Source organism: Musca autumnalis, unplaced genomic scaffold, assembly GCF_047663935.1.
Source record: "Musca autumnalis isolate F117 unplaced genomic scaffold, ASM4766393v1 scaffold_2, whole genome shotgun sequence".
NCBI classification, from domain to species: Eukaryota; Metazoa; Arthropoda; class Insecta; order Diptera; family Muscidae; genus Musca; species Musca autumnalis.
In genome coordinates, this window is record NW_027411755.1 from 99,838,597 (window position 1) to 99,859,141 (window position 20,545).

The 20,545-nt window shown below is 39.9% G+C and overlaps 1 long non-coding RNA gene across 2 annotated transcripts; it reads left to right on the forward strand.

Annotated features, from left to right (window-relative positions):
• Positions 1-7,140: 7,140 nt before the first annotated feature.
• Positions 7,141-20,545, forward strand: LOC141394347 (uncharacterized). 2 transcript variants are annotated; one of them, XR_012410372.1, is made up of 3 exons: positions 7,233-10,163; positions 12,381-12,453; positions 19,612-20,545. It is a non-coding gene; the product is annotated as an uncharacterized lncRNA (long non-coding RNA). The 2 variants fall into 2 exon arrangements; XR_012410371.1 differs by lacking the exon at positions 12,381-12,453 and having other exon boundaries at positions 7,141-10,163.

The following is a 20,545-nucleotide window of genomic DNA, read 5'->3' on the forward strand; positions in this document are numbered from 1 at the left end:
CAATGTGTTTCTTATTTTTCACAATAAATTTTTCTTTTTTTTTTTTTGTTAAACAAAATTTGTCACTTTTTTCGAGCAAATTGTTAAAAAAAAATTATCACTTTTTTTCGAGCAAAGGAACGGAACGATAGTTTTCGCAAAGGATTCAGTTTTTTACCCTGAATCCTACCGACTGCGCCAGTTAAGTAAAAAAGACAAAAAATTTACTTTTTTATACGTTTTATTTTTTTATTCAATGCGGTATTATACAACCGTATTGTTAGGAGTACATTAACAGACTAAATTCTTAAAATTAATACGCTCTTTATTTCCAAAGAATCGAATCTTAAGTTCTTTGTTTGACGTGGGAAAATCAGAATTTAATTATGCAGCTGAGTAAACAATCTCAGTTGCAATTTAATAAACAGTAGCCACTGATGGTGGCCGTTCGGTTTAATGTTTAGCCACTGATGGTGGTCTTTTCAAATAAACATAAACAATTCATAAGATGAACGGTTCAATCAAAGGATTGATATTAAGACATTGCAACAATGTAATCCAAAGTAATGCTGAAAATACATTGTTGCAGCTTTTGTTTCTACAGTTGCATAGGCAAATGTGGTGTGCTGGTTATATGGCTTTCACATATAACTCGAATGTGCGTCTGTGTGTTCGCTGCACAGATTCGAGGTGTTGGCATATGTGTTCTAGAGGACTCTAGAACAGGGAGACTTTGGGGTATAAATACAGGGGAACTGGCAATGACGAGTTGAGTTGTGTTTTAAGCGTTGAACTGAACAGATCGGTTAAAGAATTGATGCGTGCTAACTAGAGACTTGCTGTGTGCTTAGTAATTAAAGTCGGTTCCGAATAAGTGTAATAAAGTAAATAAAGCATTGTAGAAACGTAATCTAAAACGAACCCTGTTTTATTTGGTACAAATCGTACTGGGAAATAAAACAACGTCTACACGGAGATTAGTTAAATCTAATTCCGTAACAATTGGTGTCAGCAGTGAGATTACGATCATCCTACAATGAAGTTTAAGGATCTACGAAAGGAAGACTTGAAGAAGTTCCTATCTAAGCTTGGGTTGCCAACTACCGGAAGTAAGGCTGTGCTACAAAAACGCCTTTTGGAAGAGTTAAAGTACCGTGAAGTGGACATCGACGAATATGAGTTTGATATTAGAGATGAAACTTCAGATGCGGTTCCGAGTTATACGGAGGTTGCAAAAGTGATTGCAGTAACGTTGGCGAAGGAATTTAGTAAGAGAATGGAAGAGGAATCTATTGCAGTAAATGAATGCTTCAAATGTCTGACGGAGGAATTGGACGAAAATTCCCAAAAATTGGAAGAATTAGAGGCAAATTTTAGAAGAATCAGCGAAAGACTCGACAATATTACGAGGTTGTGGAAAACCATTTAAAGAAATTGGATAGGCAATTTCTGGCCCACGACGAGAAGATTGTGAATCTGGAAAAGAAAATGTCTGAACTGGAAATCAAAGGAGGACCAGTGCGAGTTATTGATAACACTCTGAAATTCAAGCCTCCGGAATTCGACGGATCTACATCGTTTGATGTCTTCAAATTACAATTTGAGACGGTTGCTTCGAGAAATTCGTGGAACGATAACGACAAGGCGGTTCGACTACTTATGGCATTGAAGGGCGGTGCTGCTGACGTATTACAGAATATTCCCGCCGCTTCTAGAAACAGTTATGGAGATATAATGGCTGCTCTTGAACTTAAGTACGGTGGCAGACATAAGCAAGAGACAATGGTGAAACCTCAGGCTTGCAATGTGCGGAGGCTGGAAGTTGAGGACAACAGTCCCCAGACCGTTGTCGAACTAATAAAAGATGCACTAATGCAGGTAATAGATAAAGTGAAAAGAGGGGCTGGAAAAACGGGAAAGACTTGCTACAACTGTCGGAAAGTTGGACACATTGCACGAGAATGCAAATTGCAACGACCAAGGTCCAGATCCGCCTCACCGCCTTTGAAAAGCGACGACCAACCGGTGGCCAAGAATCTGGAAAGAGAGACATCAGGTGAATCAAATAAAGTGAATTCCGTCAATCACGAGGCGCCGCTGGCAGAGGATGAAAACGATGGTCCCACTATCTCTATAGCCATAGTCCAGCAGGAGAATCACAACTTGACGGTTAAAGGCTTCGACAATGGTGTATACTTGGTGTAGACTTCATGATTGCCTTCGATATCAACCTGGACATAAAGCACCGTGTGATGACTTGGTCCAATGTGGTAATACCGATAAGTGTGGGCTACAACGAGAAAAGCAAACATCGCCCAAAGGCAGAATCCGGCGAGATTGCTGTCGATGTCCGTACGCTGAAGGTGGAAGCCGCCGACAAATGGCACGTAGGAAAGTGGAAAAATCTCGCAACGAGGAGGAAAAAGCGAAGATGTACGTCGAGGAAAGGTCCATCGAAAAACTGCCGTACAGCAAGGAAGGACAAGTCCGTGGAAGACCAGGTGGCACTTAGGAAGGTGACCACGAAGAAAGAAGGTATAACGTCAAGATTCCTGGAGAGAAAGCAACGTCGTCCAGAAGAGCAAAAGTCAAAAGCTGACGCAGTAGAGGGTACATCTAAATTGGTTGCCACCACTAGGGAAAGAGAACTGCGTCTAGTCAAGAGGAACAGGCTTAAGCGGGAGGCAGTGTTACCAATGCCCAAACCACCGAGAGGGAACTGTGCCTATTCGGGACGAACAGGCTTAAGCGGGAGGCAATGTTACGAATGCACAGTGGATCCACCCATTGGCCAAAAATAAAAAAAATAATGTCAAAATTTTGGTACAACATCTGGCAACTCTGAAAGCTATGACATGGACCTTTTTAAAAATATATTAATTTTTGTTTCATTCGAACGCGATCTTCTTAAGAATAGCTTCAAAAGTCGGAACATTTGACTAGTATTTTTTGTTGTGAGTACAACCTATATTTTAAGTGCAAGCAAATATATTCAAAATATCGCGAAACTAATACGTATAGCAAAATATTATAGTGGATTTTGAAGGAGGAGGTAATAGCTTAATTTTCATTCAAAAATAGTGTTTAAGCGGGTTGTGGAATTTTAGTTAGCTGCATATTTTCTTAGTGTATTTTGTAATGTCAATTTAATCATATACTTTAATTTGACCTAAGGTTTTAGTTATGATGCCCACCAGTGCACTATAGGTCAAACGGACCATTTTATTGGCCAAAAGTCTTAAAGTTAAAACAAGTATTTGGTTTAAGTTAATATAGCGTTTTTAGATTCAGGGAGAAAAATGGAACAACGTGGGCCAAAAAATTAACCCTTTATGGACCAAATACACAACTGGTACCTTAACCCTTTGGGGACAAAAACTGGAAGGTCTGTTATTTGTCTACAGAATTGAAGGCATCGACGTCCGATAAGTTCAGAAGCTTTTTTGTTGTGTTTCGTTTTAGTTTTAATATGAATATGCCTTAAAATTATTAGCTTGAAAATCCCACATTATGATGTGACATATTTTGACTATAACTGTATATATTTATAAAAGATTTGTAAATAATTTGACTTTAGAACACAGCAGAATGCTGTAGACTCCAATTTGGCTAACATTATTTGTTAAAAGGTTTAACCCTGACTTCAAAAAAATCAATATTATGGAAAATATGGTAACCTAAAAATGTTGTATAATTCTTGTCGAGCAAATTTACGCAAAATCACATAAAATTTTCTGCATTCGGCACGAGTTAATGAACCAATTTCAATTTTCACTTTCATTGCCGAACGTTGCCGAAACTTTAAAAGCGTACATAACCTCAAAATGTTCTACTTTCTTCGAAAATTCAAAGTTACACCCATTTAATAACTATTTATACACATAAATGATGATAGGAGGGCATTTTTGATAAATAGATATAGAATACTTTCTAATCAAATCGTTACTTATGCTAATATTGTGATTTTGTTTCACCCTTAACGTATACAAGTAAACATATTTCGTTAACAAGTTTTTAAAGATATTTGAATAATACATATTTGGCAGCCATGTAACGGTATAATTTCTCATACAAAAACAAAATTTATTTTTATTATATTTGAAGTGTTTCTTACAAGAAAGTATCATAAAATAAGTGAAAATACAAAGTGCGAAATCTGACTTTTGGCCAGTAAAATGGGCTGTTTGACCTATAGTGCAGTGCCCACCTCGGCAATAATTGTCCAAAGTAGCTCATGGGTTTAAGATTGTTCAGTATTAAAATCATCTGCCATCTAGTGCCAGACTATAAATGGTGGGCCGCTGACAAAAGCTGGCCTAGAATAGGGTTTCTATGGATATATTAGCGTATAACTCTGTTATCTGACCACGTACTTACTTACTTACTTAGCTGGCCCATTACAGAACATTTGTTCTATAGGCCGAACTAAGAAGAGATCTCCATTCCTCTCTATTTGTTGCTTTGCACTCTGGAATACCGCGCCTTTTCATCTCTTCATCCACTTGTTTGCGCCATCTATTCCTTGGCCTGCCAATTCTGCGTGCACCGCCATGTGGCATGTATTCATACGCCTTTTTAGCGGGTTCATCATCGCTCATTCTTATGATATGGCCTAGATAACGCAATCGCTGCATCTCGATACGTTTAACAATATTGATGTCGTTGTATAGCAGATACAGCTCGTGGTTCATGCGACGTCGATATTCACCGTCAACGCAGATTGGTCCGTAGATCTTTCGAAGAATTTTTCTCTCAAACACACCAAGCACTGCCATGTCTGCTTGCGCAAGTACCCAGGCTTCGGAGCCATACATCAGCATGGGTAGTATCAGTGTTTTGTAGAGCGTTATTTTTGTTTGACGAGATGTGGCTTTGTTTTTAAACTGCTTACTTAATCCAAAGTAGCATCTGTTGGCCAATACAATTCTTCTTTTTATTTCACAACTGATGTCGTTTGTTGTGTTGACGGAGGTGCCGAGGTAGACGAAGTCTTTTACTACCTCAATATTATAGGAACCAACTTCCACAGTCGGTCCGAGCTCAATGGACGCATTGCGCGTCGACACCATCAACTTGGTCTTCTCACCGTTTACCGCCAGACCCACTTTAGCAGATTCTCCTTCGACCTTTATAAAGGTATCAGTTACTTCTTTTACTGATCGACCCATGATGTCTATATCATCAGCATAAGCAAGTAACATGTGACTATTGGTGTAGATTGTGCCACTTCTTTTGACGTTTGCCTCTCGTATAACCTTTTCTAGCAGGATGTTGAAGAGGTCACACGAAAGGCTGTCTCCTTGTCTGAAACCTCTTTTGGTACCAAACTCTTCGGAGAGGTTCTTTCCTATTTTAACTGAGGACCTCGTGTCAGTTAAAGTCATTTTACAAAGCCGGATGAGCTTTGCGGGAATACCAAATTCAGACATGGCTTGGAATAACTTTGAGCGCAGCGGGCTGTCGAAGGCTGCTTTATAATCGACAAAAAGGTGGTAGGTGTCGATCTGCATCTCTTGGGTCTTCTCCAGGATTTGCCGCAGGGTAAATATCTGGTCAATGGTGGACTTGCCAGGTCTAAAGCCGCATTGGTATGGTCCAATAATCTCGTTGACCATTGGCTTTAGTCGTTCGCACAATATCCCTGACACGATCTTGTAGGCAATAGGGAGTAGACTTATGCCCCTATAGTTAGAGCATACAGTCTTATCTCCCTTCTTGTGGACGGGGCACAGGATACTCAGGTTCCAATCGTCGGGTACTCGTTCTTCCTGCCAGATGGTGCTATGGTGGTACGTATAGCAAAATATTATAGTGGATTTTGAAGGAGGAGGTAATAGCTTAATTTTCATTCAAAAATAGTGTTTAAGCGGGTTGTGGAATTTTAGTTAGCTGCATATTTTCTTAGTGTATTTTGTAATGTCAATTTAATCATATACTTTAATTTGACCTAAGGTTTTAGTTATGATGCCCACCAGTGCACTATAGGTCAAACGGACCATTTTATTGGCCAAAAGTCTTAAAGTTAAAACAAGTATTTGGTTTAAGTTAATATAGCGTTTTTAGATTCAGGGAGAAAAATGGAACAACGTGGGCCAAAAAATTAACCCTTTATGGACCAAATACACAACTGGTACCTTAACCCTTTGGGGACAAAAACTGGAAGGTCTGTTATTTGTCTACAGAATTGAAGGCATCGACGTCCGATAAGTTCAGAAGCTTTTTTGTTGTGTTTCGTTTTAGTTTTAATATGAATATGCCTTAAAATTATTAGCTTGAAAATCCCACATTATGATGTGACATATTTTGACTATAACTGTATATATTTATAAAAGATTTGTAAATAATTTGACTTTAGAACACAGCAGAATGCTGTAGACTCCAATTTGGCTAACATTATTTGTTAAAAGGTTTAACCCTGACTTCAAAAAAATCAATATTATGGAAAATATGGTAACCTAAAAATGTTGTATAATTCTTGTCGAGCAAATTTACGCAAAATCACATAAAATTTTCTGCATTCGGCACGAGTTAATGAACCAATTTCAATTTTCACTTTCATTGCCGAACGTTGCCGAAACTTTAAAAGCGTACATAACCTCAAAATGTTCTACTTTCTTCGAAAATTCAAAGTTACACCCATTTAATAACTATTTATACACATAAATGATGATAGGAGGGCATTTTTGATAAATAGATATAGAATACTTTCTAATCAAATCGTTACTTATGCTAATATTGTGATTTTGTTTCACCCTTAACGTATACAAGTAAACATATTTCGTTAACAAGTTTTTAAAGATATTTGAATAATACATATTTGGCAGCCATGTAACGGTATAATTTCTCATACAAAAACAAAATTTATTTTTATTATATTTGAAGTGTTTCTTACGAGAAAGTATCATAAAATAAGTGAAAATACAAAGTGCGAAATCTGACTTTTGGCCAGTAAAATGGGCTGTTTGACCTATAGTGCAGTGCCCACCTCGGCAATAATTGTCCAAAGTAGCTCATGGGTTTAAGATTGTTCAGTATTAAAATCATCTGCCATCTAGTGCCAGACTATAAATGGTGGGCCGCTGACAAAAGCTGGCCTAGAATAGGGTTTCTATGGATATATTAGCGTATAACTCTGTTATCTGACCACGTACTTACTTACTTACTTAGCTGGCCCATTACAGAACATTTGTTCTATAGGCCGAACTAAGAAGAGATCTCCATTCCTCTCTATTTGTTGCTTTGCACTCTGGAATACCGCGCCTTTTCATCTCTTCATCCACTTGTTTGCGCCATCTATTCCTTGGCCTGCCAATTCTGCGTGCACCGCCATGTGGCATGTATTCATACGCCTTTTTAGCGGGTTCATCATCGCTCATTCTTATGATATGGCCTAGATAACGCAATCGCTGCATCTCGATACGTTTTGTCCCGTCCTAGGGACCTCTGTCGTCTGGAGTTAGAAACGGTTCACCGCCGTCGCTGGCAAGGTGGCATTTGCCCTGGCTTTAGCTCAGCCTGCGGGGCCGCAGTTCTTGCAGGTGAACAGATTCTCGACAGAGAGGACAAAAAAATCAAATCTATTGCCAGCTATGGATCATAGAACAAAAAGAGGACAACAAGTCATGTCATGTACTCTTACAGTACGTTCAGACAACACTAGATTAAGCCAAACCAAATAAATCAAGATAATGTACTTAACCGTCGTATACGGTATAGTCTAAACGATGATATAATTGGAATTTGGATTCGATTGGTTTTATGGCACCGCTTGGCTGTTTATAGTGCCGGAGGAATCCCACCCCACCATGGTATTCAAGACCTCCATAATATATATATAGAATACCCCTAATTCCCTCCACCTGCTGTTCGTCTACGCTTCCTTACCTTTTACTCGTTTAGTTAGCCATTACAAAACACTTTTCATTTTCAATTCATTTCACGTTATAAATAGTTTTATTTGTTGTTATCTTAATACAAATTATTTCATCTGGACAGACATCAACTAATATCAGGTAAGGTATGTCATTAATATAATCAAAGAAAAAAACAATATTGTGACAATTCTAATAATTTTTGACTTTTTAAGAAAATTCTAACATTATTCATGTAGGATTGGAGTGAATAATTAATGGTCGCTGCCAGCTTATATGTTTTTCTTTCTTCTACAGGTTCTAGCGGCAATGTGCGGGACGGATTCACCACAACAGACTGAGGATGATGTCGGACCCCTTATCCATCGACCGATGGCTCTTCCCAAGGTAAAAGTATTCGTAAGGTAAGTATGTATTCGTAAGGTAAGTATGTATTCGTAAGGTAAGTATGTATTCGTAAGGTAAGTATTTGCGGTTAATTATATTCCAGGTCTTTAACATGTAATTTGCAAAATCTTATTCCATGCATATATTTAAATTTGTTTGTATTTTTTTCTTTTTCTCTTTATAGATTCAGCAAGGACAACAAATGAAGTGGAAAACGCCTGCACTGTACGGCGAATCGCGATGAAATCACTGACCCTAGCTTGAGCTCAACCACAGGTTTTCTACACTCACCCAATGAGGAACACGGTAAGTAAACGATAACTACTCACTTGTTAGCCCTTCTATTCTAATATATTTCTTCTATTTTTTTATCTTTACATGTTTCCTACCGGGAATCTAATTATGAGCTTTCGTCTGTTCGAGTTCGGATGTCATAGAAGTTCAAAGGGAGAGATACCAAAGGCAAGCCTGGATGGACATGCCGTGATTGCAGCGCCTCCCTCGGTGGATTGGAGTGGTGATGGGTATGGCTCCAAGGTGGAATTCGGATTGGCGATTGTTTGAAGTTTATGTTGATCGTTTATTGTTTTGTTTATGTTAAGCACCTTTTATTTACTTTTGCTCATTAATGTTCGTTCATTTAATCAAGTTTGGTTCATAAGATTTTATTGTAAGAATTTTAATTTTATTTATGGTTTCTTTCCAGGGTATTGTCTCTTCTTTTAGCAATATTTGTAATATTCAGTTTAGTTTTGCAAGTATTTAATCCTTTTTATATGGGATATATTCTTTTAAATTACTTTTTTTTTTAAATTTCAATAAAGAGCTTCACAGTACAACAAATTCGACGTGTCTTCTTATTTCCAATAGACGGAGCCATACATCCAATCTTCTCGGTAGGTATCAGCCAAAAAAGGCAGATTTTCCTCAGTTTTCCGCATAGGAAATTTCTATGTTGTCAGTCAATTGTCTCGTCTCTTTTATTTCCCCCCTTTGACATCTCGCAAATTTATCTACAAAACAGCTGTTTGGTAATTAGAGTCGTTTTACTCTTCTTCTTATTATTTCGGTTGTTTAACCCCTTAAGAGGCGCACACCACAAACCCAACTATCCTGCCGATATCCTCATCAAAGGATAGGAGGGAAAAATGTGCGACCTTAGATATCAAAAGTAGTAATAATAACGTTTATTTGCTCTTGTATGAATAAAAACATCAGTGTTTGGCATCTCTATTATTTCGCGGTTTGGCATCCCTACTGTCTACTCTAGATGTAAACCTAGTATAACTAGATGGAACCCCCTTAATAGTTCGATTTCGGGAAATCTCCACATGCGAACTCCCCTAAGTACTAAATTCTCGTAATATGTTAACAATGACTAGTGACTACTAGCGTCATCGAGAAACGAAGAAGCATTATAGTACGCAATTTCTTCCTGTTCAATCCGTCGCAGTGTACGAGGTACGAATAAAAATACTACATTAAGTGCGAATCTTTAATAACAGATAAATATTTCCTACGAAAAATAAATATAAATTGTGTTTGAAGTGCATGTGTGCAAAACAAAGTGAATAATTAAATTAATGTAAAGGTGAAAACGGCGGTAAATTAATATGATTAATATGTGTGTGTGTGTGCGCGTTACTAGAGAGAAATATATCAATGAAAACATCTTTATGAATGGTGGTAATAGTGCGAAAAAAAATATTTTAGGTTATGCTATGTGAAAATGGAAAAAATAAAAAAAATAAAATAAAATATTTAAAAAAAAAAATGCTTAAGCTATTGTGATAATAATGTAAGTGAAGCTACCAACACGGTACGGTGAAACCTATTGGAGTATTTTCCTTTGTTCCGGCCTTCTGTAATGTCCAACCTGTGGCACTTTTCCCAGACAAGAAACACAACAGTGAGGTGAAACCACAGGTATGTCTTTTCGATATAATTATACAAATTGTGTTTACAGGCTGTTTTGTAACATGAATGTTCCGATTCGTTCTCTTATTTGACAAACAATCGAAACTTTTGGTTTTGGTGTATTCCTCGCAAAAAAAAACATTTGACAGTAAATTAAGAATAAGGCCTGAATTAGATTTTGTGTCATCTTCCTAAATTCACCTTGCTATTTCACATACAATGTGGTCTTCATAACAACGGAAAAATACTACAAACCAAGGCATATTTATAGAAGGTAGTTGCATGAATTACAACACCTAACAATTTTACAAAAACAACATTGTTATTGAATATGCCTTGATGCAAACGAAATCGTCTGAAAGGGGGAAAAATGAAAACAAACACATTGTTTTGAACAAAAATCGGTTCTGAAAACACATTCAGATGACGGGGAATTATTTGTATACACTTTTAGATAACCATACATCATCATCTTTCCGAGACGTCTTCTGGATGTTGTTTTGAAAATGGGTCTGTATAGTCTTGTGCCGAACTACGAAAATTTCATTAACGTGAAAATAAGTTTATGGGCAAGAAGGCTTTGTAATCTGCAACTATTCTTTGTGTTTAAATTCGTAATTCTCAAAGCAATGCAAACATCAAAATTTTCATATGAAAATGTCGTGTGTGTAGACGCCAATGAAATTTTAGAAGAAAAGGGCCAATAATTTTCAAAGAAAATTTTCATAGACTGGCACAAAACACATCGAATACACATTTTCAATGAGACCAATTCAACACAATCCAATAAACGTAATGAAGATACTTGTATGTACAGATTTCCGGAGTCCGACGAATGCTTATCACTTTTTCATTAAAAACAAATTTAAAACGAATGAGTGTGGATAAAAACGACTCATTTGTAAAATATTTCTATTGCACAAAAACTATAGGCAGAAAATTTTTAGGTAAAAGCTCGTTCTGAATAGCACAACCTTTAAGAAAAATTTATGGTGACCATTATGACTAGTGTAAAACAGAAATGTATATATGAAACAAAAAAACATCTCCTGTCGGTGATTCTTTAGCAAATTAGCATGACGAATCCGATGCCTCCTAAAATGGATTTTATATGAGAACAAAGCGATTTTGCTGTTAAACCTTCTTCCCTTAACATCAATGCATCTTACAAACATTTGTCGACTCCTTTCCTAAACAACTAGAAATATATGCGTTTAGCGGTTTTAATGATATGAGATTTATGATTGTAAACAGCTCTTGACACAAATCCTTTGACTGGGTTTGATTTGAAAGTGCGCAGCATTTTATATCAGAATAGCTCTCCCTTGATTACTTAGTATTTGGTATGAATCCAGGATTCCACAATATTCTTCTATAACAAATCAAACGTCCACTATATTAATCTTATTGGGCATATAATTTTTATTTACGTCTAAGAGGTTGAGTCCAGAGTATACATCCTAGAGAGATCATAAGAGGTATATTGAATCCTTAGTTCAATCTTGTGGTACTCACAATATCCATACGGTCACGATATAGATACAATCGTTTCTAAGTTCACCCAACAGATGTTGGAAAACCAAAAGGGTATGGCTATGGATGGGTTTTATGAAACTTTCAAGGATCCAATATTATATTGACCTAAGTTTTAAACCTGTAACAGTACTACTTATGGTTTTTTTCTTCCTGAAACTGAGAATGTTAAATGTAACGTGTTGAAACAAACGGTAACTCGGTGCCATTATACGACTAGATTGGCAGAAGGTTGATATTTGATGAATGTTGACCTCCACCCTTTGCTTAGAGTCTGGTTCATTGGAAATAAAACAAAACAAAAGCTATGTCTACAAAAAAAACAAGTTTGTACCATGTTGTGTGGAAATAGAAATCCTTGCTGCAAATGCTGTGAGAAATGTGGAACGGCTCACTACTAGCCTCTACCATATCTGCAAACGAGTGTCTAAAAGTTTCCAAACAACTCTTAGGATATGTGCTTTATTTATATATGATATGAAATTCAATACGGACTTGGACCAAGTTAGTACCCTGGCAAGTTGTTGCTTTGTATTTTGCTTTACCGTTTCGATGTACTTTCATAGCTTTTGACAGCCAAATTCCTCTTGCTTAAGGGGAAGGTTCCGGCATATTTAGCATTATAGCCCCTGCTGATATGTGCTGACTTAATTAAAAGAATATGTCTTTCGCCTTTCTTCTGTTACCTTTTAGGATAAAAAGGCCTACTTCTTAGCCAAGAAGATCAGGAGACTAAGGATTAGCTCCAGAGTACTAACGTGAAACGGTAAGTAAAAACTTAATGCACATTTAACCCCCATCATACCATTCGTACTATAGTGAACAATAATAAATTAAAACAATATATCAAAGTCTGGATATATCTTAGGGTGGTTGGGCCTGACAGGAAACCGCGCCTCAATCTCACGATTCAATGTTTAAGAGGGGTCAATAAACTTTTCGCTCAAAAAAACTTGGTGAACTACTCATAACCGCCATTACAACCACACAATGTAAAACTTGTTAATAGGTTAAGACTACTGTCTCTGCCTCCCCCAGCTAATTCACAACCAGCCTGAAATTCTGAAAGCTAATTCGTCCTCTTTGTCTACCGTAACTTTCCATGGGGAATTCTCAAAGCTAGCCATCCAGGATATCACTGTTTCAGGTCGCGCGCATGGTATACTCCTATGGATCTTCCTTTTAAATCCTCTATTTCGTAGAGACAGTTCCCAACGGCTCGAACTACTCTACACTTGACAAATTTCTTGTTTAATTTAGCGTTTATATTTTTGCTAAAATCACTTAGCTGGTGGTTTCTATGGTATATTTCCTGTCCAGGAACAAACCTGACTTTCCGCGAACGCACGTTATACTTCCTAGCTCTGTCCTTGTGGCTTCTTTCTAAATTCTTCATGACCTCGTTTCTGATTAGTTCCAACTTTGAAGGTTTGGGCAGAGCACTAAACTCGGGGTCGTTCAAACTTTCAAGCACCTTCGCCAGGCGATAGACACTTCCATGGGTCACCATGTTGGTACCAAAAAGTGCGAAGTATGGGGTCATACCGATGGACGAGTGGACTGCAGAACGGAGAGCACACTCTATGGCCGACAGATTTTGGTCCCAGTCCCTTTGATCCTCCTTTAGGTAAGACCTGATAGCCGCCAATATAGACTGGTTTACCCGCTCTGATTGGTTGGCTTGGGGGGAATATAAACCAGTCTTAAAATGTCTAACGCCGTACGCCTCCAGAAACGCAGTGAAGTCTTTACCAACAAACTGTTGGCCATTGTCCGACATCAAAATTTCCGGAACACCAAATTTATGGAACACTTCGTCCATAAGAAACTTTATAACATTCTTTGATGTGGCTTTGGATAAGGGTTTGAGCAATACGAACTTCGTTACGTGGTCTAGGACTATAAAAATGTATGCGTTGTTCGCCTTCGATCGTACATATGGGCCTAAGAAGTCCACGTAGATCTTTTGAAATGGTCTCCCGAAGGGTACATTGTCATTCATGGGCTGTTGCATGTTCTGATAGTTCGCTTTTGATTCTTTACAGACGGTGCAACTCTTGACAAACTCCCTCACCTGCAGGTTCATATTGGGCCAGTAATACAATTGTTTTAAGCGCTTTAGGGTTTTGTGGTAGCCACCATGGGCAGCTGTAGGCGAATCATGGGCTCGCTTTATAGCCATTGACGTTAATGTGGCGGGAACCCAGAGTTTCCATACGAAGTCCTCGTGGGGAATCTCCATGGTAACCGGGATCGTCTTTTTGTATATGTAACCGTCTTTGACTATCAGATCTGGTAAGCTGTCTTTATTTTCTTGTATGGTTTGAATCTTCGCCATATATTCGTCATTCCTGAAATCATCCGCCGCTAGATCAACCAAACTCTCCATCTGATCGGCAAGTTCCTCCAAATTATAGCGAGACAGAGCATCCGGTACCACATTTTGGCTTCCTCGCCGATGTTCTATTTCAAAAGCGTGACCCTGCAGAAGAAGACTCCATCGAGCTAATCGCCCACTTAGCTCCTTGTTGGTCATTAACCATTTTAATGACGAATGGTCGGTGATGACCGTAAACGGCATCAGCTCAATATAGGGTCTAAACTTCTTGATCGCCATAACCACGGCTAGACACTCTCGCTCCGTCACTGAGTAATTCTTCTGCGCTTGGGTCAGCTTCTGTGACATATAAGCCACCGGATGCTCTCCCCCATCTTCGTCTCGCTGGAAGAGAACCCCACCAATTCCGAGATCCGAGGCATCGCACTGTACGTAAAAATGTCTACGGAAATCCGGATGTTGTAGCACTGGGCTTTGTGTTAGGGCCTGTTTTAGCTTCCCAAATGCTTCTTTCGCCTCTTCTCCGAACTCGAAGGATCGGCCTTTTTTAAGGGTAGCAAAAATGGGTGCGGCTATGGTGGCGTAGTCAGCGATGAAGCGGCGATACCAGCCGGTCATGCCCGTAAATCTTCGTACTTGACGTGCATTTTTAGGGTAGTCGCAATTAACGATGGCTGACACCTTTTCTGGGTCCACTTTAAGTTGGCCTCCGCCTACAATATAACCCAAATAGCGCAATTCTCGAAAACAAAATTTTGATTTCTCGACGTTAATTGTCAGATTGGCCTCCCTCAACAACCCGGCCACTTCACGCAGAAGCTGGATATGAGTCTCAAAGTCCGGCGCCACTATTAACAAGTCGTCTAAGTAGACGAATACTCGCTCACGAATGTGCCCTGGAATGACCTTATCCATTAATCGACACAACCTTTGGGCTGCATTACACAGCCCAAAAGGCATGACGGTATAATGATATAAGGGCCTTCCAGGGACAGTGAACGCCGTCTTCTCTCTGCTCTTTGTTTCAAGCGGGATTTGCCAGAAGGCATCCTTCAAATCCACGCTTGAAATAAAGTGCGTATCTCCCAACCTGCTGAGCAGTCCCTCAATGTTTGGGAGGGGATAGGCATCCTTGACCGTCAGGGCATTGAGCTTCCTGGCGTCCAGGCATAGCCTGTTTTTAGTGCCTTTGCGCACCAAAGTTACAGGGCTATTCCATGGGCTCTGGCTTGGCTCAATGACCTTCATGTCAAGCATCCTATCGAGCTCCGCAAACATGAGGGCCTGAACAGCTGGTGATACAGGATAATGCCTTTGCTTCACCGGCTCTGCTTCTGCCGTGTCGATAAAATGTGTCTCAAGGCTAGTTTTACCTAAGCCCAAAACGGCGAACGATGGGAATTGTGCAATGGCCTCATCTAACCTTCTTCTATCTGCCTTGGACAAACTATGTAAGGTCGGATCAGTACTTTCCGCCGAGGTTTCTTCCTCCGCCGATAGACATTCTATGACGGACAGCAGCTTGAAAGACCGCATGAAGTCGATTCCGAGGTATAGTGCCCTACCCAACGTCGGCACCAAGAACAATTCCACCTCTTTCTCGACTTTATTCAACTTCACAAGCGTTCTAATCCGACCCACCACTGGGTGAGGTGTACCGTCAGCCGTCTTAATGACCGACCTAAAGGGGTATATGGGGATACTTGCCTGCTCCGCCAGTTCAACTCCGCCTCTGCCCAGGCAGGTCACGGTGGCGCCACTATCTAACAATCCCTCGACTTCCACAAAACCTATTTTAATGCGGGCATATAACCGGGTATCGTCTCCTTCGAAGAGCATTGCTTCCGAAATCTGGTGCCGTAACTTCTTCCGAGCCCTAAATCTCCTCCTGGCCTTTTCGATTCTCCTAATCTTAACTAAATTGGGTTTCTTTCTTGTTCCTTTTACTTCCAACAACTCATTTTCCTTAAGAGTATAAACTATTCTATCAGAATCCATGGATGAAAATTCAGGGATTTCAGTACACTTACTATCTAGCCTATCTTCTAAAACTTCCTGATCCTTAATATCTATTACTTCGCTAACAACTTCATTAAAAATCCTTTCTCGTGCCGCCTCATATTCACGGAGACGGACGTGCCAGGGTTTTATCTCCTTAAGTCTAATATCCACTTCATCACTCTTATCTATGCTAGGTCTATTCCTCTTCAAAATCCTAACCACTTCACCCTCCTGTTCCTCGAGCTCCACTACTGGGGATTTTGATGAGCCGGACGCGATATCCCCTTTCCTGCACCGGTTTTCAGGTTTCCCTGACACCTAGGGCAACTGGGTTTGGTCACTTTCTCCAACCCACAACCGAAACAAAACAGATTCCTGGTGGTCGAGGGGCAATCCATAAACCCATGGCCTTTCTCCCTACAATTCCAACAAACATAATTTGATTGCCTGGAGATCGCCTCCACCTCCCACTCATCTGTAGGATTATCGCAATCGATGGCATGTACACGACCTGGAACCTGCTGTCTGTACGGATGTATGGCCTGCTTCTGATTCATCAACAGCTGCTCAGCTTTCCGGCATTCTTCCCGGAAGTGTTGTAAGCCGTAAATTCGAATAGGAAACACCAGATTCGCCATGGCCGGTCTCAAGTTACTCTTCATCATGTCCACCAGCATATTCTCCTCCATCGGCACTCGTTGCTGAAGGTGCAGGTGTAGCAAGGCGTTGTAATAATCCTCAAACGGCTCATGGGGACCCTGACGGCGATCCATCATGCGACGCTGCACGTCAAAATCGCTTTCGTACTTCCTAAACTGTGAGAGGAATGCATGCTTAATATCCTGGAAGTTATTCAATCTCCCCAAGCGGCGCTGCATCCAAAACCAGCTCTCGGCGGGACCTTCCAAAAGCTGCGGGAACTTTACCGCAACTTCTTCATCCAGGCAACCGTAATCCTCTTTCAACCGCTCTAACCGGAAGATGAAATCTTCAGCCGTAATGGACTTTGAAGATCCATCAAACTTTAACTTCCAGCGGTCCATATCGTTTCGACGAGGATTACATACCCCCATTCCGTGTGGCCAATTGTTTGGATATTGCGGCGGCAACTCCCTCTGGGGCGGAGGCTGGTTGTTCCCAGCCGGATTTGGGTGCTGCTTTCCCGGAGGCGGTTCTGATCTGTCTTTCAACGATTGATACGGATTGATCTGACCATCTGTATGGCGCTGCGCTGAAGGCTGCTCATGAACCGATGGCTGCTGCCGAGGGTTACCGTGAGGGCGCTGCTCCTGAAGATTTGGATCTACCGGATCACTCGGGAATCCAGCTTCAGGTGGAAGTCTTCCATTCCCGCCAGCACTATTCCCTTTCCGCGCAAGAATACTGGTATCAGCTCCCATATCGGCTAAGGTTTTCTGCACTAATTGTGGAACTAACGATGTCAACTTTTCGTTTAGCAACCTTATTACATCGGCTTGTCCGACTGCAATTGCCGAATTTATTACATCGCGCAATATAATGTCCCCCGTCGAAGCCGCATTTCGTTCCTGCTGCACCTGGCCGCTCTGCTCCCGCGCCGCATTACGAATATTTTGCGCTGTCAAACTACTAAAATCTGGGGTATCAGGCGTATTTCCTCCCATATACGAGTCTGACCCATTTCCCGACTGGGCTGGACTTGACATCGTCGACAAGCCCTCTCCCCCTGCTACCATTGAGATACCCATCCATCCTGTTGAAGTAGTCGCCGTGACTGTTGTGGTTGTTGTGGTCGCTGTGGTTGTTGTGGTCGCTGTGGTCGCCGTGGTGATCGCAGCTTCGGCACTAATCGCTGTTGTTGTAGTGTTGGTTGCCATGTTGGAGCAGTTTGGTGTGCAACTATCCTGTTCATATGACTTCGCTCTAGTCTTCACCATTATCTACCAACCCCCAAACACAATGTCTACACCCGTACCACTGAGCAGAATACTACTCTTCCTCCTTATACTTCTGGCGGTATATCTACTCCAATGTAAATCCGTAAACCATATAATCGAATAAAGCGAACATATGTTGAACTCCAACAATACCTTATACGCTCCTATTCCCTTTAAAATTGTTAATCTTCTTCCTATCTGAAAATTATATTTCTCCTTTCTGCAACAACAATCAAAGTTGCCTCAATCTCCAAACCGAAAACTCCTTTTCTTCTTCAAATCTAATTATTGCGGATACCAAACCAATAATTTATGCTAAAGGATTTGGAAACGTAGACTTATTTCAGGTGGGTATATGAATAAACCAATCAAAACTCCAAATAACCAGAAAAAACAAACTTCACTTTACCTCCAGGAAGTGAAAGTCTCTGCTCTCACATGACTCGTTGTATGGAATCATGAAAAACTGGGATTGATTTGCCACCCAACGGACAAAACTAAAGGACACTGAACAAATCTTCCTCACTAGACAAAAAATTCAGGACTCTTTAGCCAGACTGAAACAACTATTCCTCATGAAACGGACGGACAGGTGGGCGAACCAATTTGGGCTATTGTACTTAGTTATTGCCTCTAATAGTGTGTTCTGCTCTTTGTTAGTGTCGTCGCTACCGACCTGTTGTTTTCAAACAAAAGGTCTGCTAGTTGTGACTTACGACTCCTCCAATACAGAAAACAAAGTCATCCCTACTCCATCCTACCCCTCTAAGGACAAACACCTTGCTCTCGAGTGTGACTTCCTATAAATCTATCCCCGTGCCTAAGGTGTCCGAATCCCAGAGACGTAAGATCGCGTCGGTAATGACCTAAAAAACATGTAGTAGGGTACCTAATAACTCAGGCCCCATGTTGCGGGCGCCATTTTTGTCCCGTCCTAGGGACCTCTGTCGTCTGGAGTTAGAAACGGTTCACCGCCGTCGCTGGCAAGGTGGCATTTGCCCTGGCTTTAGCTCAGCCTGCGGGGCCGCAGTTCTTGCAGGTGAACAGATTCTCGACAGAGAGGACAAAAAAATCAAATCTATTGCCAGCTATGGATCATAGAACAAAAAGAGGACAACAAGTCATGTCATGTACTCTTACAGTACGTTCAGACAACACTAGATTAAGCCAAACCAAATAAATCAAGATAATGTACTTAACCGTCGTATACGGTATAGTCTAAACGATGATATAATTGGAATTTGGATTCGATTGGTTTTATGGCACCGCTTGGCTGTTTATAGTGCCGGAGGAATCCCACCCCACCATGGTATTCAAGACCTCCATAATATATATATAGAATACCCCTAATTCCCTCCACCTGCTGTTCGTCTACGCTTCCTTACCTTTTACTCGTTTAGTTAGCCATTACAAAACACTTTTCATTTTCAATTCATTTCACGTTATAAATAGTTTTATTTGTTGTTATCTTAATACAAATTATTTCATCTGGACAGACATCAACTAATATCAGGTAAGGTATGTCATTAATATAATCAAAGAAAAAAACAATATTGTGACAATTCTAATAATTTTTGACTTTTTAAGAAAATTCTAACATTATTCATGTAGGATTGGAGTGAATAATTAATGGTCGCTGCCAGCTTATATGTTTTTCTTTCTTCTACAGGTTCTAGCGGCAATGTGCGGGACGGATTCACCACAACAGACTGAGGATGATGTCGGACCCCTTATCCATCGACCGATGGCTCTTCCCAAGGTAAAAGTATTCGTAAGGTAAGTATGTATTCGTAAGGTAAGTATGTATTCGTAAGGTAAGTATGTATTCGTAAGGTAAGTATTTGCGGTTAATTATATTCCAGGTCTTTAACATGTAATTTGCAAAATCTTATTCCATGCATATATTTAAATTTGTTTGTATTTTTTTCTTTTTCTCTTTATAGATTCAGCAAGGACAACAAATGAAGTGGAAAACGCCTGCACTGTACGGCGAATCGCGATGAAATCACTGACCCTAGCTTGAGCTCAACCACAGGTTTTCTACACTCACCCAATGAGGAACACGGTAAGTAAACGATAACTACTCACTTGTTAGCCCTTCTATTCTAATATATTTCTTCTATTTTTTTATCTTTACATGTTTCCTACCGGGAATCTAATTATGAGCTTTCGTCTGTTCGAGTTCGGATGTCATAGAAGTTCAAAGGGAGAGATACCAAAGGCAAGCCTGGATGGACATGCCGTGATTGCAGCGCCTCCCTCGGTGGATTGGAGTGGTGATGGGTATGGCTCCAAGGTGGAATTCGGATTGGCGATTGTTTGAAGTTTATGTTGATCGTTTATTGTTTTGTTTATGTTAAGCACCTTTTATTTACTTTTGCTCATTAATGTTCGTTCATTTAATCAAGTTTGGTTCATAAGATTTTATTGTAAGAATTTTAATTTTATTTATGGTTTCTTTCCAGGGTATTGTCTCTTCTTTTAGCAATATTTGTAATATTCAGTTTAGTTTTGCAAGTATTTAATCCTTTTTATATGGGATATATTCTTTTAAATTACCTTTTTTTTTTAAATTTCAATAAAGAGCTTCACAGTACAACAAA